Here is a 10,842-nt window from a genome sequence, read left to right as displayed (position 1 = left end):
ACAGAGAACAGTGGCTATTTGCATATTTACAGTAGAGTATGCACAGATCATTTTACTGCAGACATACCAAGGAGGCTTACAGAGAACAGTGACTATTTGCATATTTACAGTAGAGTATGCACGGATCATTTTACTGCAGACATACCAAGGAGGCTTACAGAGGACAGTGGCTATTTGCATATTTACAGTAGAGTATGCACGGCTCATTTTACTGCAGACATACCAAGGAGGCTTACAGAGGACAGTGGCTATTTGCATATTTACAGTAGAGTATGCACGGATCATTTTACTGCAGACATACCAAGGAGGCTTACAGAGGACAGTGACTATTTGCATATTTACAGTAGAGTATGCATGGATCATTTTACTGTAGACATACCAAGGAGGCTTACAGAGAACAGTGGCTATTTGCATATTTACAGTAGAGTATGCACGGATCATTTTACTGCAGACATACCAAGGAGGCTTACAGAGGACAGTGGCTATTTGCATATTTACAGTAGAGTATGCACGGATCATTTTACTGCAGACATACCAAGGAGGCTTACAGAGAACAGTGGCTATTTGCATATTTACAGTAGAGTATGCACGGTTCATTTTACTGCAGACATACCAAGGAGGCTTACAGAGAACAGTGACTATTTGCATATTTACAGTAGAGTATGCACGGATCATTTTACTGCAGACATACCAAGGAGGCTTACAGAGAACAGTGACTATTTGCATATTTACAGTAGAATATGCACGGATCATTTTACTGCAGACATACCAAGGAGGCTTACAGAGAACAGTGGCTATTTGCATATTTACAGTAGAGTATGCATGGATCATTTTACTGCAGACATACCAAGAGGGCTTACAGAGAACAGTGGCTATTTGCATATTTACAGTAGAGTATGCACGGTTCATTTTACTGCAGACATACCAAGGAGGCTTACAGAGAACAGTGACTATTTGCATATTTACAGTAGAGTATGCACGGATCATTTTACTGCAGACATACCAAGGAGGCTTACAGAGAACAGTGGCTATTTGCATATTTACAGTAGAGTATGCACAGATCATTTTACTGCAGACATACCAAGGAGGCTTACAGAGAACAGTGACTATTTGCATATTTACAGTAGAGTATGCACGGATCATTTTACTGCAGACATACCAAGGAGGCTTACAGAGGACAGTGGCTATTTGCATATTTACAGTAGAGTATGCACGGCTCATTTTACTGCAGACATACCAAGGAGGCTTACAGAGGACAGTGGCTATTTGCATATTTACAGTAGAGTATGCACGGATCATTTTACTGCAGACATACCAAGGAGGCTTACAGAGGACAGTGACTATTTGCATATTTACAGTAGAGTATGCATGGATCATTTTACTGTAGACATACCAAGGAGGCTTACAGAGAACAGTGGCTATTTGCATATTTACAGTAGAGTATGCACGGATCATTTTACTGCAGACATACCAAGGAGGCTTACAGAGGACAGTGGCTATTTGCATATTTACAGTAGAGTATGCACGGATCATTTTACTGCAGACATACCAAGGAGGCTTACAGAGAACAGTGGCTATTTGCATATTTACAGTAGAGTATGCACGGTTCATTTTACTGCAGACATACCAAGGAGGCTTACAGAGAACAGTGACTATTTGCATATTTACAGTAGAGTATGCACGGATCATTTTACTGCAGACATACCAAGGAGGCTTACACATGGCTGATTCACTTCCTGTTTCTTCCCCTCTGAAAGCTAAGGGCTCCACGGTTATCCGGAGGGCTCCGGTGTGATTGCAGCCTTTTCAGAAGCTTTGTAATCCAGCCTTGAACTACAATGTCCTTTTCCAGACTAATGAATGGACTTCTTTGTGAAAAATTTAAATATTCCCAACCCCATGATCACTAAGACTTGGGGCAACAATTTTCACTCGCCAAAAAAACATTATTATTATTCTCTTGTGTGTCTTTGTTTTTTCTTTTGTGTTTATCGTCATATAACAATTTATACATTCATGTGACATCATTGCAGAATACATATTCTGATAGTCCAGGTTGTCCCGAAATAAATATGTATATTACTCGAGTGTGCTTTACAGGGTTGAGGTTTTACAAGCATTATTACAGAAGGAGACCAGACGGACCAAAAATAGGAAAAAGATTGCTTGGGCGCCAGAGGGTTTATACTTCAAAGTGACTCCTCTGAATCTCTTTACACATAATTGCAAGATATTGTTTGATGTATCAATCCTAATAGAGATTAGATGGAGAAACTCAGAGTACAGCAACTCAGAGTACAGCACTCAAATATCATTTCTATGATCTCAGTCAGGTCAATCAATACATCTTAACAGCAATACAGCTGGAAGCCAGACAGTCACTTTATTGTAATTCTAATTCAAAACAAAGCCTGTATAGTGAAGAGACAAAAAACAAACAGCTAGACTTATGCAGTGTTTCCCACAGGATTTTGAGTATTTGTGGTGGGGGACCGCAGACCCCCTAGGGGGGTGCGTGGGCATGCCCCCCCCGCAAGATTTTCTTTTTAAACATTTTAAAGTAAAATGCATGAATTTGGTGTACTTTGAGAAAGCTTAAGAGCAAAATTAAAAGGCTAGATCTATGAAGAACATGTCATCATTACTGTGCTGTGGGTTTACAATGACAAACTAAATTTCTCCCTATTCATAGCTTTCAAGGGGCGTTACGTGCTGCCGGGAACGCCCACCTGGCGGTCAAAAAAAAACTTGTTGATTCCGTTGCCTGCGAGTCGACTCACGCTGTTTGTTCAGCCAAAGTGCCGGATAGCCTACCTGTTGTGCTATCGGTTGCACTAAACCGACGAGGAGACACGCCTGGCTTGTGTTTTACAGAATCCCGTCGGAGAAAGAAAGGAGAAGGTTGTGGATTTGTGCGACGTGGTTCAGTCGCTGGGGAGGGCAACATTTTTTTGCTTTTTTTTCTACCATCAAAGTACACACGTCTTTGCTCTTTGCGGCCAACATTTCATCAAAGGTAAGCTCAAGTAACGTTAACGGGGTATTAATCATTATTGTAACGTTACTTGAGCTTACCTTTGATGAAATGTTGGCCGCAAAGAGCAAAGACGTGTGTACTTTGATGGTAGAAAAAAAAGCAATTTTTTTTGCCCTCCCCAGCGACTGAACCACGTCGCACAAATCCACAACCTCCTCCTTTCTTTCTCCGACGGGATTCTGTAAAACACAAGCTAGCGTGTCTCCTCGTCGGTTTAGTGCAACCGATAGCACAACAGGTAGGCTATGCGGCACTTTGGCTGAACAAACAGCGTGAGTTGACTCGCAGGCAACGGAATCAACAAGTTTTTTTTTGACCGCCAGGTGGGCGTTCCCGGCAGCACTTAACGCCCCTTGAAAGCTATGAATAGGTCAGGGATACTCAACTTGCTTTGCCACTTACAATTTAGCAGCTAAATCATAGATTATTGAAAGATATTCCATATTCCAGACTGAAATGCTATAACAGAAGTATTGGCCAGAATGACATGAACATTTGGACACTTATTCAGCGGGTATCTTGCATGTTGCGTTCAGGTGCACTGTAAAAAAAAAAAAAAAAAAAGATTTGGTCAACATCTTTTTGTGGCGGTCAAAATCCTTTTGTGGCGGTGCGCCACAAATTCCTTTATGTATGGGAAACACTGCTTATTCTGTCATTATGATGATGTCTTGCAGCAATAGGAAGAAAAAAGGTTTAATTTATTTGCAGCACCAACAGCTATTCCCTAATCATAATGTGCTCATATTGCTGCAATATTTCATATTTGTCTCCTCTCTAACCATGAAATATTGTTTCCTTCCTTTGTCCACTTCTCCAGCATCGTAGGAATAACACACAATGTATATTTTGCGTTATTGTTTCTCTCCCTGTTGAGAGGTCCTTGGACAGAGAATGAGCACCTTTCTAATCTACTTTTTTTTATATATATTTTATTTTCAATTTTTTATAGAACAATATACAAGATAAACAGGCTCAGACACAGGAAATGAAAAACAAAACAACAAAAAACAAAAAACAAACATACATGTGCTACCAGCCGCACAAAGGTTCCTATCTTCGCAACGGTGGTAATTTTGCGTTAGCGCCCGTTTTGCGCTGGAATAGCGCCGCGCAAAGCCCTAATTGTGGTCGTGTCGGCCCGCTGTGCTTCACGTCATCTCGGCGCAAACCTCCATTGTCGTGTTTATGCCCATAAAGGATTCACAAGGTGAGATCACTCCCCTTAAAAGCCACAGCGTCACCGCCATCACGTCTGTGACAGGCAGCAGCTTCTTTCTTGCTCAGTGCAAGCAGAGTGACAGAGTGAGAGGGAGAGAGTCAGAGAGAGAGAGAGAGGGGGGGGAGAGAGAGGGAGAGAATTGGAGGATGAACCAGTTCGGATTCGTAACGAAAATTGATGCTTTTGTAACTAGTAGCCTATTAATTACTTGTTTCGCTCACATATAGGCTATAACATACACATTTAAAAATATTAGTTTCTTTAATAGGGTAGGGATGTGTGAGATTTTAATTCTAGCCTATTTTAATAGCCTATACCAGAATTGTCCACTCGGGTTGAGCTATTGTTGCATGGTGCAATTGCAGGGAGAGAGTATAGCCTACTGGCCGGTGTCAAAAAGTGATTTTCTGCCAGAAACTAATTTCGATGTCACAGATGATATCATCAGTGATGTCACTCGAGCAGCGATAATGATGTCATTAGTGAGTGATGTCATCGGTGATGTCACTCGAGCAATTGTGATGCCATCAGTTAGTGATGTCATCAGTGATGTCACTCGAACAATTTTTCCCCTTTATAAAGCCTCACACATAGTCAGTGTGTGGTCACAGTGATAGAACTGAAGGAATGGATGCTCTCGTAGGGGATGACAGGCAGCTCCACAACGCTGCGTACGCAGGAGACCTGGACAAACTGCGCACCTTGCTGCAGGAACACCGCTTCAGAAGGCGTATCAATGACAACAGGTGGAACACCCCTCTGGGGCTCGCCGTCTGGCAGGGTCACGCTGCCTGCGTGGCCTACCTGATCACCCAGGGAGCCCAGGTAGACCTGGCCGTCAAATTCACGCATTGGCCTCTCTACTGGGCCGTGGTGCGCGGCCACCTGGACTGCGTCCGGATCCTGCTGGAAGCCGGGGCCGACCCCGACAGGAGCGGACACAGCCCGAAACCCCCGGTCTACTACGCCGCGCAGGCGGGGAGGCTGGAGATACTGCAGGAGCTCATCAGGTTCCGCGCCGCCGTTCCCATTCACAAACACAGCGATCAGCCCCCCTGGACGTCTCCGCTCTATATCAGCGCCGCCAACCACCACCTGGACTGCTTCCGCCTGCTGCTGCAGGCCGTCGGCGTTCTGACCCGTCGCGTGACCTCTCGCCTGCTGAGCATGGTGCTGATGAACGGGTGCGGCGAGGCCTTCGTCCAGCTGCTCCTGGACCACGGCGCCAACACGGCCCTGGTGAGGAAGCAGGCGCAGCTGAAGGTAACGGCTGATCCAGAAGCACTCAGGGTCTTTCTGGAGGCCAAGAGATGTCCTCGCAGTCTGGCCCACGTGTGTCGCATCCGGATCCGCAAAGCGCTGGGCACGCGTCGCCTGAACCAAGTCCACTCCCTACCACTACCGCAAATGATGAAGGACTTTGTGCTCCACCAAAACTGACTTGAAGAACTGTCAGTTTATTTATTTTTGTGCATTTATTTCTTGTGGGCGTTGTGTGGCTCAGGAGGTAGAGTGCGTCGTCCACCAACCAGAAGGTCGGCGGTTCGATCCCCGGCTCCTCCAGTCCTGCATGTCGAAGTGTCCTTGGGCAAGACACTGAACCCCAAATTGCTCCCGATGGCTGTGCCAGCACCCTGCGTGGCAGCTGGGCCGCCTTCGGTGTGTGAATGGGTTAATGTTGGCACATTGTAAAGCGCTTTGGATAAAAGCGCGATATAAATGCAGTCCATTTTATTTTCATTTCCTAGATTTAGTTCTTCAGTGACTGTGTTTCAAACAAATCCATGAATTAAATACATCAGCATAGACTACTTGTAGCCAATGGTATTACTGTACTGTAACTGGAGAGCTGTGTGCCTGTGTGTGCTTGGTTCTTCGTCTCCAGAGTCCCCAGCCCAGTGCAGAAATTTGGTTTATCTTAATAATGGCGTGAGGTTCAGTTTGCACAGAAACAGCCGGTAGAAATACTTTTTTACTTTTATACTTGATTACGTGTCAGAGCCTGTCTTTTTTATGCCTGCCTGCACCAGTGATAGCCAGGCCGGAGGCCTTATGGATTTGGGTTGTCCGTCCGTCCGATGTTTGTTAACGCGATATCTGAGTAAAGCTTTGACGGGAATTTTCCTCAAATTTGCCTCAAACATGGACTTGGACTCAAGGATGAACCAAGCCCCAACCCCACCCACTTTCCCCTGAGGTCGCGGAAGTCTTTGTTTAAGCTGTAATTCCTCAAATGGCCACTTGAGGCAGGACTCAAGAGTCCAGTTGTTCCTGTTAAAATGCCCCACTTTGTAACAGTAATTAAACATATTTTAAGAATATTTTGTTGTTGTTGTTGTTGTTTCTAAAAGTTCACCTTTAATTGCTTCAACACAAACAATAAATAAAATACTAAGCTCCTTGTATTGAATATCTGTAGCGGGGCTAATCTTTTATGTTCTGATTAAGGACTAGAAAAGCACACACATGCACACGCATGTAGAATCATTGTGCCAGTGCATTGATCAAATAAATAACTGGATGTGCCAGAATTTCCTACAGCTAAACAAAGACAAAACTGAGGTGATCGTGTTTGGCCCCAAAGAACAAAGGCTTAAAATCACTGCATGCCTTGAGTCTCGATCCCTGAAGCCTAAGGATCAAGTCAAAAATCTTGGAGTTATTATTGATTCCGATCTCAATTTTAACTCCCACATTAAGTCAATTAGAAAATCTGCTTTTTATCATCTTAAAAATATAGCAAGAATTAGGGGATACATGTCCAGACAGGATCTAGAAAAACTAATTCACGCCTTCATTTATAGTAGGTTAGACTACTGCAATAGCCTTTTTTCTGGTCTCTCCAAAAAAGAACTTAGGCAGCTTCAACTTATTCAGAATGCTGCTGCTAGAGTTCTAACGAAGACTAAGAAAGCTGATCATATCACTCCAGTTCTTAAGTCCTTACACTGGTTGCCAGTGTGTCAGAGAATAGATTTTAAAATACTGTTATTAGTCTATAAATCACTTAACGGCCTAGGCCCAAAATACATAGCTGAATTGCTCCCACGCTACGAACCGTCTAGAACTCTTAGGTCAACAGGGTCCAGCTTATTAACTATCCCTAGGATCAAATCAAATCACGGGAAGGCCGCATTTACCCACTATGCTTCTGTTAGCTGGAACAAATTGCCTGAAGACCTCAGATCTGCCCCAACCTTACTTACTTTTAAAAATAGACTAAAGACTTTTATGTTTACCGTCGCTTTTAACTGCTGACAGCTACTATGCAAACCCAATGAGTCCTCTATAAGTTTGAGCTCTTTCTGCAACTGCTGCGCCTGTTGCTTATTGCACTTTTTATACTCTTTTTTTTTTAAGTTTTGTTGTGATGCTTTTAAATCTTTTATTTTCCTGTCAACCATTTTATGTGCTTAATGAATGCACTTTTTATACTCGTTTTTTTTGTGATGCTTTTAAATGTCCATTTTACTCTCTTCTTTTCTTTTCTTTTCCTGTCAACCATTTTATGTGAAGCACTTTGAATTGCCTCTGTGTATGAAATGTGCTATACAAATAAACTTGACTTGACTTGACTTGACACGCACACACACACACGCACACACACACACACACACACACACACACACGCACACACACACACGCACACACACACACACACACACACACACACATACGTGCACAAGTGCACAAAAAAGAGTGAAAGTGACAGTGAGGAGAGCTGAGTGTGGCTTGGTTTCTTCCTTCATTTTCAGTTTTCATCCTATAAAGTCCATTTAATAGCAGATTCAAATCTCTTAACCGCCCTCCAGATGTATTTGATATCAAATATGATTATTCTATTTAGAGAATCCTATAGGCAAACTAATTCTGACATATTTACAGTAACCTTTATTGCTTTGCTGTGCCGTGTACTGCAATAAATTCAGGAATTTCACATATAGCATGAAACAGTTGAAAAATGATGATTATTGTTGTTATTATTATGATTATTATTATTATTATCAGAATCAGAATAACTTTTATTGCCACAGTATGCAAGTTACATACAAGGAATTTGTCTTAGTGTCTGTATGCAGCGTAGCGGTCACATCAATATACAGAGATAAGAAGTAGGAAGATAACTAAAGACAATCGCAAAGTTGCAAGTGCAATCAAATCGAGTCAATATATACAATATGTACATGAGTGGTGAAGTGTTCTGTGGATGATAAATATGAATTTACGTTGGATTTACATGAGATTTACAGACTTAGTTAAATAGACGTTAAATAGGCAGTGGATTTACATGAATTTACAGTCGGAGTTAAATAAGAGTTTACATTGAATGTACATGAAATTTACAGGCTAAGTTAAATAGGCATTAATGTGCAGGGAATTTACATGAATTTACAGTCTCAGTTAAACAGGCATTAAATTAGATACAGTATGAGTTCCAGTTTTATGGGGGGGGGGGGTTCAGTTGAGTTTAGGAGGAGGTAGTGAGTTTGTGTGTGTGTGTGTGTGTGTGTGTGTGTGTGTGTGTGTGTGTGTGTCTGTCTGTGTGTGTTTTTGATTCTTCACAGTCGAGTGTGTGTCGTAGAAATCTGATGATTGAATGGGCAGGTATTATCTTGGATATCCAAAATGACCAGGCAGGCAGTGTCAGTCGGCGGCATAAGTGTGAGCCTGCAATTGAATAGAGGTCCATTATTGCCAGCTGAGGATTTCTGACGTCGTCTGTGAAAAGCTATTACAAGCCAGGAACTGAAAGAGCTGGGATCTCAATACAGAGTGCTCTCTCTCTACCAGCGCTGGCTGTTTATGTAAAGCACTCCCCGAAGGATAGAAAACCATCCAGCGGTGTTTCACTTTGGAGGGAGAGAGAGGAAATGAGGAAAAAAGCGAAAAAGACAAGCTTTAGTTTGCAAAATATGATTTCAATAAATCTAATGGCCTCCAACCTAGCTTCAGACCATGACTAAGACGGCTCTAATCAAAGTAAAAAATGACCTGCTATTAGCCGCTGACTAGCGCTCTGTATTATTAGCTCTTGTTCTCCTTGAAATACGTGCAGCCGTCAGTTAGCTAACTGTTCATCGTGCAAAAGCCTTTGCAAAGTCTTGCTCGAAACTGTTTCGACGCCTACCTGTTCTGAGGTCTGCTTGAATGGCACCATCAGTTCAGTTATAATTTTTTTTATCTTATACTCCCCCTATATTATCAGGAACACTAAATAATGTTCTGTGAGTCACTGTTATGCAAATGATGCACAATTGATTTAAAGAGGATTGAAATCCTCACGTCACGTCCGCCCAGATCCCAAGACGTCACTCCTCGTTTCTTCCAGCCCGCTGTTAGACGTATTATTGAAAGCTCCGTGTGCTAACTTCTGTCCTCCTTGCCTCGCACACACACACACACACACACACGCACACACACCCACACGCTAACTACCACACACACACACACACACACACACACACACACACACACACCTATCGAAGTCTGCTCCCAGCCAACTTGCAGACTTGAACAACTACACACACACACACACGCAAGTGATGTAATGTTTATTGATATATTAGTTATAGGTTGAGGCAACGTCTCGTCATAGACACTGGTTTAGCTGGCTCAGCCTGGCTGGGGGCGGGGTCAGGGTGGGGTAAAAACCCCCGTTCTATCCATTCAGCAAAGTTAGAATTTAGCTGATAGCCCAGCCCAGGCAGACACGATCGGGGATTTAACCACCGCAGTAAACGCACATCTGAGCAGACGTCTTGTGTTCTGCTCTAGAACCCCCAAACCTGTAGTTTAGAGCCGCAGCACCGTCTTTTGGTGAGTCAGCCCATGAGATATATGGGTGGTTTTACCCCACTCGCGCGCCAGCCGTTTAACATTTTGTGGGCGTTCCCAGACATGCCGACTGTCTCTATAGATTATTAGTTGTAGAATAAGGTGATGAACTGACGTTTTAATCATTGTGTTAAACCCCATTGATATTGTGATTTATTCAATATTTTTATTACATAACTCTATGAATCTTGGTGATTATTCATGAGGTGTTTTATCTGTGGAAATCTGTGACAGAAGCTTACCGACTTTAACCCTTCAATTAACCGTACAATGTACATTATAATATATCATTATGAGACTGATATGATAATTTGGTTTGGTGTCTAAAATAGTCATAACTGGACTTTTAGACAGGTGTGTGGCCTTTATCCACGCTGGTGCCCCGAATCTTACAGAGAATACAATATTTTCTGTCAAATCTCATACATACGAGGCGTTGCGACGTCTTGCGCGTTATTGCGCGGTGTATCGGTGGAGGACATGTGCGCTGCGGCCTCATGGTCCTCTCATCACACGTTTGTTAGGTACTACAGTCTTGACGTGTCCGGCTCACGCTTCGCGCATGCGGTACTGTCAATGGCAAGAAGGTAGTGTGTTGTTGCCTCTCCAAATGCCACACGGTTGGGCATGGGCGATTCACCACGCGGCCGTTGTTCACCGATGCCTCTCGGGTCGCTCTGAGGGGTGCTCCCCTCAGCAAGGGCGGTTGAATTTGGCACTAGAGTGAGAGCTCGAGTTCGAAACGAAG

At 43.2% G+C, this 10,842-nt stretch overlaps 1 pseudogene across 1 annotated transcript; it reads left to right on the top strand.

The window, feature by feature from the left end:
* The first annotated feature begins 4,886 nt into the window (after positions 1-4,886).
* Positions 4,887-6,192, top strand: LOC310800101 (ankyrin repeat and SOCS box protein 1 pseudogene; annotated as a pseudogene). The gene is made up of 2 exons: positions 4,887-5,522; positions 6,145-6,192. The product of its transcript is annotated as an ankyrin repeat and SOCS box protein 1 pseudogene (transcript).
* The last annotated feature ends 4,650 nt before the right edge of the window (positions 6,193-10,842 follow it).

The sequence above is a fragment of the Poromitra crassiceps genome, assembly GCF_964638095.1.
Source record: "Poromitra crassiceps genome assembly, chromosome: 29".
NCBI classification, from domain to species: domain Eukaryota; kingdom Metazoa; phylum Chordata; class Actinopteri; order Beryciformes; family Melamphaidae; genus Poromitra; species Poromitra crassiceps.
The sequence above is the reverse complement of the archived record's forward strand: the minus strand, read 5'-3'. Positions and strand labels throughout refer to the sequence as shown.